Source organism: Liolophura sinensis, chromosome 2, assembly GCF_032854445.1.
Source record: "Liolophura sinensis isolate JHLJ2023 chromosome 2, CUHK_Ljap_v2, whole genome shotgun sequence".
Classification (NCBI taxonomy): domain Eukaryota; kingdom Metazoa; phylum Mollusca; class Polyplacophora; order Chitonida; family Chitonidae; genus Liolophura; species Liolophura sinensis.
In genome coordinates this window covers 12,005,785-12,018,531 of record NC_088296.1, presented here as the reverse complement: position 1 = coordinate 12,018,531, position 12,747 = coordinate 12,005,785, and the positions used below count along the sequence as shown (strand labels likewise).

Genomic DNA, 12,747 nt, shown 5'->3' with positions numbered 1-12,747 from the left:
TTGCTTACATACACTGGGGTAATACACATGTCTGTAGCTATTGGAGGCTGGCAAACAAAGGAATTAGGCTTGACCATGTGTTAACCAGTGTGAAAGGAACTATCTGTTCTGGAAGTTTGGAGATCAAGTTAAGTTTAGGCAAAAGCTGGTAGTTGATAATTATAATCCTTAAATTCCAGATTAATTTAAGTAAACAGTGGTCACTTTTTAAAACTAGTGAACTTAAGTGGGTTAATAGTTCCAATGTGGAGGTTTATCCCAAACTAACACAGCTACCCAAATATTTTCACTGTAAACAGGTTGATGGGAGAAGCAGTTATCCCACCTATTTCTTAGTGTAAATTCCTGAAATCTATTCAGCCAATCCTTTTAGAATGTGTGTATCTCTTTGCAGAGATCACACTAACTTGTGAATGGCTAACCAAAGTAATAACTTAAATTACTCAAAAAGATGTGCATAATATATCCTATATGGCACAGTCAGATAAGTGCATATATAACAACAATTACATATATCAGTTTTGAGATAGTGTTCTGAGACCACAAGGGTTAAATTCTTACCTGGGTGAAATGTATGAATGAAGACTGGCTGTGATCTTGGCAAAACACGTCTTGACTGCTCGGCTGTCTTGGAGGGAATGGGGCTAAAACAAAGGGCCGCATGGCAGGGCTGGGGTGTGGAGGTCATGTGACCTCCCACCCCCTCTCAGGCCATGGGCACTCCCCAACAAGCATAAGGCTTGGTTACTGATGTGACTAGCTTACTGGTGAACACCCAGAGCAGATCTGGCCTGGAGATTTGGGCAGATCTGACCTGGGGGTTTACACGTGATCAGTAGGCGAGGCTGTAATGTCTGCTGTATGTGGCGTTAATACTACATGTAGTCACCTCATGCATAAATATACATCAAATACATCATAAAGGGAAGGTCGCTTATATACAATTTTTTTTTTGTTTTGTTCTTTTTTTTTTGCATTTGGTTCAGGCAGGCAAGCGTTGTAAACAAAGAAACAAACAAAAATTAGGTTGTTCCGGCACCGCCAGTAATCGATCATAAGCATAACTCTGTATAACGCCTTACCATCGCCCTGTATATATAGTGACAAGATCGACACAATTAACAATATCAGCCAAAATTAGTTGCTTTCTATGACATGGAAATATAATGACTGCGCATCGACAGTGTTAGAGTTTCACCCACAGGCTGAGGGTAGAGTCTATATAAAGACACGCCCTAGTCGTATGTCTAGTTTGTGTCGATTTGACGTCGACCACCCAACTAAATACTGTCGGTAACACGACCGAGTAAAGACAATTCCCTCACCTCATAGAAACATTCCGCCATAAAAATAGGCATACTCGATCTTATAGGACTTACCTGTCTACACGAATCCCACCGTGCTTCACAACTTCACAAAATGGCGCAGTCTGAAATGGAAAAGAGAACAATATTCGGAATCCACATCAAAGAGCCTTTCAGATGATTTTCCTTCTCCAACATTCCAACAATGAAAGAAAGAAGATGAAGATAAAAATGATAATCAACGTGCCATTATTATTCTTGAACGCAGATGTTTACATGATATAAAAGATATGCACAAAGTCTTCAGGGAAATTGGTGCAATACTTTAGCAGAGTTGCACGGACATGAAAATCTATTATTGCACTATACATGTACGTGCACGTAGCTCAGCAAGGGCTTTTACGAAATTAATTACCTGATTGTAATTAATCTTAAACATGCACAAATTTAGATCAATAGGAAAGACATGGAAATAGTTTCAATGCTTTAGGAAGAGTTGCATCGACAAAATCTAAATACATGGAAAAGTACTATTAAGACAAGTCCTAAATGAGGCTAATTATGAAAATAATGACGAGTGCCACTAAACCTAAGAATGCACAACTTCAGATGACAGGTAAGATCGATGTATGAAAAGTTTCATCAAACATCGTCAAAACCAGTGCAGCTGTTTGGGAGGAGATGAGAGGACCAAATTCTTCAGACACATGGACAGGCAGGGCTATTCAAGTATACCCAAACCCACCACCCGCCAAAATTTCGTTAGTGGGGTGGGGTGGGGTGGGGGTGGTGGGGGGGGGATAAAAAGGAGTTTGAAAAAACTGTTTGCATACAATGTATATATTAATGCAAGGAAGGTACCCACCTGCAGTACAGTGCTAATGAAGTTTCCTTAAATTATAAGGCACAGTGGGTAAGGTACATGTAATACAATAATACGTCAGCAGATCAGTCACACAAATGGGCTGTGGGGGTTTCTCTCTGTATTTCAAGGAGTTCTAGGCGTGTAAGGCATTTATTCAGATAGTGTTTGACTTACACAATGGAAGTAGGTCACTCTCGGAAGCAAACAACTGGTACAGACCTGTTCAGCATGTATTGACTAACAGCCAACAAGAACATGTATAGGCTTGTCAGGTGTTATGAATTAAAACTGCTGCAGTTATACATAGACTGGAGAACTGCATTGGCTGCTGAGTGCGGGTAAAAATTTAAATATAAAATATGACTTAATACCAGTATTGGCTAAAACACTTTCGAAACAACTGCCCAAAAGACAAGGAGAGCACCGGATGGGAAGTTTTGCCGGCGTTAAAGCATAGATGAATTTAGTAAAGAAATTCAGACTATCTCAATCCTTATCATTTAGGCCTACAAGTCTTGACACTCATAGAAGTAGTTCTTTAATAATTCCTGAGCTTATATTTAAGAACTGATTTTTAAATTTGTCATTGGTCGTGGGTTTCCCCCGGGCTCTGCCCGGTTTCCTCCGACCATAATGCTGGTCGCCGTCGTATAGGTGAAATATTCTTGAGTACGGCGTAAAACACCAACGATTTATTAAGCAATGGCTTGGGAAGGTCACAAAATTTGAGCGTCTGCACAGACATTTGCGCAGCCAGCTGATTCCAGAACTTCGGAAACCATGCCTCAGGCCCTCAAGATGTCTTAACTAACGGGTTTCCGATTTGAAAGTAACTCTCGGGAATTGGAGGCGAAAAATAACTACAGGTGTGTGCGATATCGTTTGCCGATGGAATTATAGTGCAAAACGTTGTTTTATTCGACAGTAAATTAAAAATACGGAAAAAATACTTTACAAAGGACATTTTTAGGCATGGCGCTAGGTACTGCGGTTTCACAGAGAGATGGCGAACGTTCCGAGAGGCATGAATGAGCGCCAATCGATAAAACGCTAGCTAGGACTCTGTGACCTTCCCACCTATGGCTGGAGAGGAAGCCAGTGTGAGTTGGACTTAAACTCACAGCGACCGCATTGGTGAGAAGTTCAAAGGTCATTTCGCCGCGCTGACAACAGGATTAAGAGACACTGATATAATATCCATCTCAGATTATTTATGTTATGTTACCAAAACCATCTCTTCAAAAAAGTGGACAATCTGTCATTGGAGTTCTTATAAGACCAGACAATGCCGAACATTGTTTTATCATTAGAACTATAAGATGACATCACACGCCTCGGACCCAGCTTTAAACAAATGTGGTTGATGGGAGATTTCAACTTTCATTATATTTGCTAAGATAAGTGACTACATTGACACAGAGGACTCGTTGACTGATTATGACTGATAATGTTGCTATTATATGAGTTGATTAATGATATGTTTGATACCGGGGTTATACCTGAAAGTTGGATAATTGGGATTGTCAGGCCGATTTATAAAAACAAAGGCGACCTAGCTGATCCACATAATTATCACTCTGTGACAATTTTAAGCTGTATGGGTTATATGTCTACTGCAATTAATAATAACAGACTCTGTCTATATTATGAAGGGTTCACAATATTTTCAGAGGCAGGGTGTGGCTTTAGGAAACAATACTCTACCGTGGACAATATTTTCTTTTAAACATTATGATAAATTATTTTCTTAGTTACAAGAAAATTTATATTGTACATTTATAGATTTCCCTAAAGCATTTGATAAAATTTGGAAGGATGGGTTGTGAGATAAACTATGCAAAATTATACAAAATAACGGGGACATGTTTGACTCGTATCAAAAACATGCATAGCTCAATGAAACCCTGCATATGGGATGAAAAGAAAAGCAGAAGTAATTTTTTTTATTTGCCAATTCGGGGTAAGACAAGGTGACACATTGTCACCGCTACTGTTTTCTTTATATCTGAATGATCTGGATGATTTTATTTTGTCACGCTTGGTATTAGGATGAAAGCAGATATAAAAAGATATTGCGGATCCTGGTATTGTATTTAATTTTACTGGATAATACATTAATGCCAGGAAACAGCTAATCATCCAGGTGTCAAGTGCTCTTACATAAAAAATAACTTCTTTATCGATCCTTATTGATCTACAAATTACCTTTTATTAATAAGACTATCCAACCAATCTTTTTCATGGCTGTAAAGTCTGTTGATCGGAATCTTTAATCTTAATCGAAAGCTTTTTCTTAAATTTTTATCAAATAAATTATCAATTTAAAGTCTTCATATGTAGACTATACTATTTAAAGGGAACTTGGTGTCTTTCCTTTGTATATCCGAGTTTACGAGCGCAATGCTGCCTTTTTAGTTACGAATTGCGGAAGGACGAGAAAGTAAGATATCATACTTAAAGTAAAAGAAAGCTAAAATATGAAATAAGGTTCATCACACAGACAACTGAAAACTATGCGTAAAAAAACTTTTATTTATTCTTTCAGATTTTTTTAGGAGTGTTGAAAGGTATTTAAATATTTGGTTTTATGAGCTTTACTGACGATATCTAAGAAATCTCGTGTCACGTCACTTTTTTTTTCCTGATGTTTACCAGAACAAAGGAATTTTTGGCAACATTATTTTAGTTATTTTTTTTTTAACATTAAGTGTTGTGATTTGAAATGTTGAAAAAAACTTCCCGTGACGTAAGAGTTCCTAAACTCTGATAGTATGGTCCATACAGCTCCCCTCAGAACCCCTGTTCTGTTTAAACGCCTTTAAATCTTTACAATAAATGAAAATATATTTATGCACTGTTTTAAGTGGTTTATTAAGTAATACCTACTTCGATTATAGGCATTTTCGTGAAGAAAATCAGAAGAAAACATAAAAATGATTCCTTATTCACATGAAAGAGCGACTTATTTGCCACTATGGTCTTTAATATATATGTATATATATATTTATATATATATATATATATATATATATATATATATATATATATATATATATATATATATATATATATATATATATATACTATTTTTTTTTTCAGGAGAAAAAGGGTATATGAAAATATTTTTGTATGGTGGGTATTTGGGATCACATTTTGGTATTTATCATTTTTGCATAATAATGTTCTAAAGAAGAATCTGATGCATGTCCAATAAATTTGTTTCAATGTAAATTTGTTGTTTATAGACAAACACGGGCTTTAAATCTGAATTATAATAATTTTTATGAGTATATTAAACATGTAAATATGATCAAAATCCAGGTTGGGCATATTTGTTAGCAGAAAAGACCAAAGTTTAGTGCAAAGATGTTTATTAAACATGTGTTACATCCTGGTTTATAACATTATTACACAAAGACTATACATGTATTTGCGAAAAGGTGGCCCCAAATACTCACCATACAAGAACCATTTTCAGGTGTCTCTTTAAAGAAAAATCGGAAAAAATATTGAAGACCACATTTACGACTAACTTTTGGTACGCTTTCATCTGAACTGTTTTTGTTTTCTCTGCCTTTAAATATAACACAAATGGTCCGTTAATACACCATAACGATTCTGTTAGACAAACAGAATATTGTGTTGAATATGACATAATAATAATAACAGATAACATAATAATAATAACAGAATGCATTCTAGCATCACTCACACAACAGGCTCCCTGTTAAATGTAACAGATTATTTTTTCATTGTATTAACTCAGTACATTAGAACTACTGAAGAAATTTTGTTGCCAATAGATGAGTTTACGTTTGTTTATGTTTATGTTTTCTCCACCTTTAACTATCAACTGATTTACTCCTTACGCAATGTGTGTCATTTTATATCGTTATCATTGGTTCGAAAATGTCTTGTGTGAATCTGGATTCGGTTACATATGGGATAGAACTATGAATATTACATATGAACTAGATATGTCAGTGTTAAATCCAAAGACTTACAAAGGTCTTGCTACATTTACGACAAGTAACCATAGACTCCCCACACAGCCAGGTCTTTGGTACAATGAAAACACAAACGATCGTTTATATACAAGGGTGTGATTCTGGCTGTGTTGGCAATTAGTATCATTTCTTAATGGAATGCCCAAATTTAAAACAATTAAGGTTACGTTGAATCCCGAAACATATTTGGCTAAAGCCAAGTGCATATAAAGTAATATACCGTCTCCAACACACCGTTAAGGGAGAACTAATCAATTTAGGAAACTTTATGGTAGATGGAATGTCCTTTTTCTTGTTGATTATCCTGATGTATCATCGTTTTTCTTTCTTCTTCTCTCTTATTCCTTGTAAGCTAACAAAATGAATGAATAAAGTGAAATGAATTGAAGAAATCAGCCAGCGAGGAAGCTGGAATAATGGAATCCTCCATGGTCATCACACAAAATGCTGAAGATTGCGGCACTCACCCAGATAAATGGTTATCCAGAGACGCGCTGCTATACGCACAATCACCATCGTTACAAAACAACAGTCCAAGGTAATATTCCAAAGGTGCCTACATGTCGGCCATGTTGATTGTTACTACCATGTGAACGAATGTACCAAGTCTTAGAGAAAAGCCGTTGGAAATTAGTCTATCCTTGAGATAAAAAGCATGTTTGGGCAAACCAGAGAGGAAATAATTCTTGCAGTCTGTTTCTTGCTTTGCTTACCCTCGTCGCTTTATAATAAACGGTCAAACTTGACAAAGTGTATAGGCCACGACATCCGAGAAGGTTGTCCAAATAAACTGCAATTATATACATATACAAGCAGGCGTATTACACCGGAAGGCTTCTTCTAAACCTAATAACATTATTCGTTACATAAATTGGTATTGGGCACACAGGTTGGGAGATCTTTTCTTTTAGTTCTTTAGTGGGCATCCGTTGGAATTCACCATATAGCGAAAATAAACTTCATAACGTAAGGCTCTGTTAGGTGGACTTAAAGGAAGTACATGTATTTATTAAAGTCAATATACATGTCTCGCATGGTTGACGCCTCATACATACAACGAGGGGTAGCAACTGTATCTCATTTCTGGACCTTTAGAATAGACCCGCGCAAGCCAATTCAATGTTATATAAGGTACGGCTCGGATATCTCTTCACACATATAAACTTCTATCTCTAAAGTTCACACTGGAAACAAAGCGTTAGAGAAGCCAGTAAGATAAAAATATGCATGCCAAAGGGGCTTCCATCCCCCCAATGATCTCTCAAGAACAGACAAAACGGTTTCCATCCCAGCAATGCTCTTTTCATGACAAACAAAGCAACTTTCATTCGCTCCATGCTATTTCCAGGTCAGAAAAAGTGATTTCCATTCCTTACAATGCTCTTTCCAGATCAGATGTTCATTCCAGGTTAAGCAAAGAGTCTTTTATTACTTCCAAATCCTCTTTCCAGAACAGACAAAGTGGCTTCCATCCCCTCTAATGCTCATTCCAGGACAGATTAAGTTACTTGCACGCCCCCCTCCCGACTCAAGGCTCTTTCCACGTCAGACAATGTGACTTCCGTACCATCCAACGCTCCCCTAAGACCAAACAAAGCTATTTTAACAACTGCAGAAAGAACTATTCGTAAGACGTGGACAAATCCAAAAGTCCAAAATTATACCCTGGTACGCCAATGACCGAGGTGAAGTCATCAATGACCGTAAAAGCCAGTATAAACCATTGTCTTAGATCGCCGATTTCTTAAATCCAAAAACCACCCTTCTTGACAGAAGCTTGTTTTGTGACGTAAAAATATCTGGAACACATTGAACAAACGTTAACATTATTAAAGGCTTTCGGGGCCTCCGTGGCTCAGTTGGTTAGCGCGCTAGCGCAGCGTAGTTACCCAGGAGTCTCTCACCAATGCGGTGGCTGCGAGTTCAAGTCCAGCTCATGCTGGTTTCCTCTCCGGTCGTACGTGGGAAGGTCTGCCAGCAACCTGCGGATGGTCGTGCTTTTCCCCCGGGCTCTGCTCGGTTTCCACTCACCGTAATGCTGGCCACCGTCGTATAAGTGAAATATTCTTGAGTACGGCGTAAAACACCAATCAAATAAATCAATAAAATAAATATTAAAGGCTTTCGATATTAAGGGAGACGATCTGTTTTACTAACTTTATGTTGATTTTTGGTAAGGTCTTAACTGGGTTCGGTGTAATGACACGGTGTATTTTTTGAAAGTGACTCCAGCACCGGGTTGAATATAAGGCTTTATGAACTTTAATGCACATAGAAACACTACAATTGACCTGATGCACGCATACATACATGGACTACAAATCAGGGAATGAAAACAGTTTTAAATGTAGACAGTGATAGCCCATTGCGATACCTATCAAACATACATACATGTTGTTACATTGGCACAAAGGCAAGATGATGTTCTACATAAACCCTATCATTACAATACATAAAAATTGAAAGAAAAAAACATGAAATACACGAAACAACAACCCCGAAGGAACCCGGCCAGGCCGCAAGCAACGGACAACAAAACACAACAAAGCAAAAAAATATGAAACACATCTACATTCACGAAAGGAAATCAACGCTGCTCCTTTCGATTGTGAGAAAATAAACAGGTCAACAGAAGAATTACATGTAGAGTCCGACACCAACTGCATCATCGCCACGTATTATGCCTTCTCAGACAAGATCAGGTTCCTCATGCGCCGGGACACTATTATACGACCTTTTAAATCCACTTCTGTAACATCTGTAAACATCACTAGCTCAGTCTCCTGACATCTGTATGACTTCACCTGCAACCTGAGCCTGAAATGCGTACGACGCACCACCCCTCCGAAAACTATGCTTAGAAAATAGGCTAGCATTATAACCTGCTGTAGACAAACACAGACGACGAACACGCAGATACGACATGTATGTCACAGGACGAAATGTATTCTTATGAGGCAGAGAAAACAGAGCCATATCAGGATCGCCACAACTGTACATAGACCTCGTAGTCCTGAAGGAAGCTACCTGACATAAAGCAGATCCCGGTTAACTCCCGCTAACAAAACTGAATAGTTTTAGACCTCTTCATAAATAACATTAGGTACTCGTCGGCCATACGCACGTTCTGCAAGACTAACTGTTTGCTAAAGTCAGACTTAGCCAAACTAACTGGTACCAAATTAGAATTTCTGGCCATACCAAAAAGGCGAAGAGAAACATTTTAATTCTCGAAGTAGTTACCTTAGTTTAATAACCTCAAGACTGGGAGCTACCCACCCTAACAAAATATGCATAGTAGGAACTCCACTGAGATAATCATGTATAGACGCAACAGACTCGAAAGAACGACTCACAAATTGCGCGTACACACGTTATAAGTCTCCATTGTGATCTCTCCCACTACACAAATCTATCAAATGTCAGGTCAAAATAGTTTCAAAGCTTGAAAGAAAACAACCAAATCCCGTAATATATCTACATTTTTCACAGCCAGGAAAGATAGCCTGTGCCAAAAAGTTGTGCTGCAGGCTTGTCAGGACTGTTGTGTGCAGAATTGAACAAGCATTACAATAGCATGCAGCTCCACAGAACCCTATTCACTAGCTGCCAACCCATTCATGTGTACTTAGCTCTAACAATCAGGCATGCACGCCGCAATCAAGGCCCTAGGAGTTAAGGCACCCGGGTGTAACAATTAGGCGTTTTTAATGCGTTGAAAATAGACCCATGTTCTTCACGTGAACAGTATTACTGCAGGCAGTTTTTTTATAGCGAAATCGTTTAGCCTTGAAGACAGACGACACAGGAGCCGTGTCACAGGCTCGAATTTCGTCAGATTCTCCCTCCAGTGTGAGGTAACTTTGAACATAAATGAAACTAACTTCCGTCGTCTTCATATCACGAATATGTGTACATTTATATGAGAAACATTTATTGATGAGAGATGTAGATATTTTTGTTTAAATCGAAAGTGACTGTGTTTCCGTTGAGTTTCAAATTAGTCTAATGGCTGTTTCCGTTATTAAGCACCAGTCTACTTACTCCGTTCTAATATACCTGTAACTGTAATCTATAAATATCTTATCATGATATATCGTTTTTGATAGCGTCAGTTTTGCAAAAGTGACGCGAGTTCTATAAGCACATGTTTTGTCGTCCACCTTTCTGGATTAATACCTCCGTCGCCTCAATAGCTGCAGTCCATGCAGCTATTGTTAGCAGGCCGCTATGTTTTGACTCTGAATAACATAAAGTTGTCTGTCATTTCATGGCAGGAATATCTTTATTATTTGATACAATTTTATTTTTTAAATTTTATAATCTTAATACTGTCAGGGGAGAGTGGGGCATAACGGACCCACAGGTCGTACCGTTTTTATGGGCGGGCAAAATTTTGATCACCTTTTATCTATGGTAAGCCTGTTTTTACCCTTTCTTTCATTGCAAAGTTGCATTAATTTCCACGACCATTTCATCAACCACAGTGGGAAGAGGACCAGTGTGCCGTTTTGCCCCGACCCAAGGTCCATTTTGCCCCTTTACCTCATATGCTCAATTAAATACCGCAATTTAGGCAAACACTTTCAAATTAAACTTCCAGAACTTTTCATATTATTTTCCTCATTAAAATTCTAAAATTATCCAAGCTGAAAACATGTTATAATCTATAGGCCTTAATACCGAGTAGACCCATGAGAAAACACAACATTTCATGAATATTTTAAACGTGGACGCAGATATCCTAATCTGGCTTATATCTGACCTCTTATTCTAAAATTGAAATTCTTCCACATTCACTGCATGTACTAAAGCGAAGATCAAAGACTTAATAAGTGTAATGTATTTAACCATTGGAACCCTAGTAAACCACTGAGCAGTCCGTCACTTAGCGATTCTATTATATATTAGTTCATGACAGGCTGCTTATATAACCACAATATAGAAACATTTTATTTAACAAAAACCAGTACAGATAAAAGAAAATGAAAGAAAAAGTACCAACATAAGTATCTGCAATATCTGCATTTATTACATTTAACAAAGGAGTTTATAGCCATCTAGGGTATTGCGACCTCTGACCGTGCTAACCACGTGGTCCTTGTATGATTCATTTACAGCTGTATGTTGCTATTAAGACAGATATACATATTTTAATTACCTTTGGATATATTTTAATTATCTACTTGCATCAAATTTTTGATTTTATTTAATATGTATATAGATATATATGTGAGTATTGAAAATATACATTTTTTCAGAGAAAATAAATTATATTAACAATGAATTATATATGAATGTCATGGGACATTTGTCTGAAATCATACTGGAATTTATATGGGGGTTTATTATATATTTTAGTTTGGGGCTTATTATATATTTTAGTTTTATTATATTTTTAGATTTAAATCAAATTTATAACCATATGTTGGCCTACATACTAAAAATTAAAACCAAAGTTACCTATCTGAGTTTATATTTGTGTTGTTGGACAAGTAAACGCTTTTCAACCCCAGCCAGGGATGGAGTTTAGGTGACCTTCCTCACAGTTGCATGACTTCGTACTGCAAGCAACTCTTGTAAACCAACAATTTGAACTTATTGTCAATTAAAGTCTTTCTATTTCTTTCTAACAACTGTTGTCTTATACATTAATATTAAGTATGCTTTCTAGTTAATCTTCATCTGCTAATTAAATGTGAAAACGTTTATGGAAAACACTGCATATAGAAATGAAAAAAAAATGATATTTGTGCCTTTTCCACACGGGTATGCCTGTGTTAGTCTACCATAGCAGTTGTACAGTTGTCTATATCATTCGTAGCTCTGAATATTACACGATGTGTGTTAGGAATAGTTTGTTTATCTCATTTTTGAACTAAAAGAGTAAAAAGCGTAATACCAGTGCAGAGTTACGTGTAAAAAGGGAGATTTTTCTTTGGTAAGCCTTTTTTTCACCTATTGGCGCAACCGTCGACATGTGATGTTCCTGGCTACGTTTATAATGAGAGTCTACGTAGTCTATTATAACATGATCGTTTGTACACTCCCCATGGAACTACTGAAACTCGCGCCTGTGCCTCCAGAATTAGCTAGTCTGTTATACCGCACTACCCCCCCCCCACCAATAGATACAATTTTTAACAATGATTTTGCTGTGTTGTGTTATGATATACATACATCTACCGCCAGGCGCGCTGTATTTATATCATTCCCTTGCTTTAACTCTTAATATCTTGATGATTAACGTCTATGTAACATAAATACTTAGCGAACTTCGTTTTTCCTGATTTTGTAGTTTTTCACCTCAACACCTCGTCATCTGGCGCTCATCATGTATTCATTCCATCAAGAAACCATATCATCCTACACAAGGAAAGAGTCGTGGATTAACTAAATTCTTCCCTTCCCCGCTCATACGAAGTTAGGCAGTACATGACCTATGGTTTTATCATTTACGATTCCGCCAGAAAATCATGCTTTATAAGGTTTTTCTGCCCAACACAGGAGTTTAAAGCCCAGGCTTGCTGCTTTTAGAACCTCACCGGTGGAGAGTTATAAATTATACACA

General features: G+C 37.3%; 1 protein-coding gene across 2 annotated transcripts in view; it reads right to left on the bottom strand.

Moving 5' to 3' along the window:
* The window catches only part of LOC135462654 (probable E3 ubiquitin-protein ligase MID2), a 117,146-nt gene that overhangs the window by 35,830 nt on the left and 68,569 nt on the right, over positions 1 to 12,747 (bottom strand). For both annotated transcript variants that reach the window (XM_064739877.1, XM_064739879.1), the window contains exon 2: positions 1,380 to 1,429. The gene's annotated coding sequence lies outside the window, so the exon portion shown is untranslated. The remainder of the gene's footprint in view (positions 1 to 1,379; positions 1,430 to 12,747) is intronic.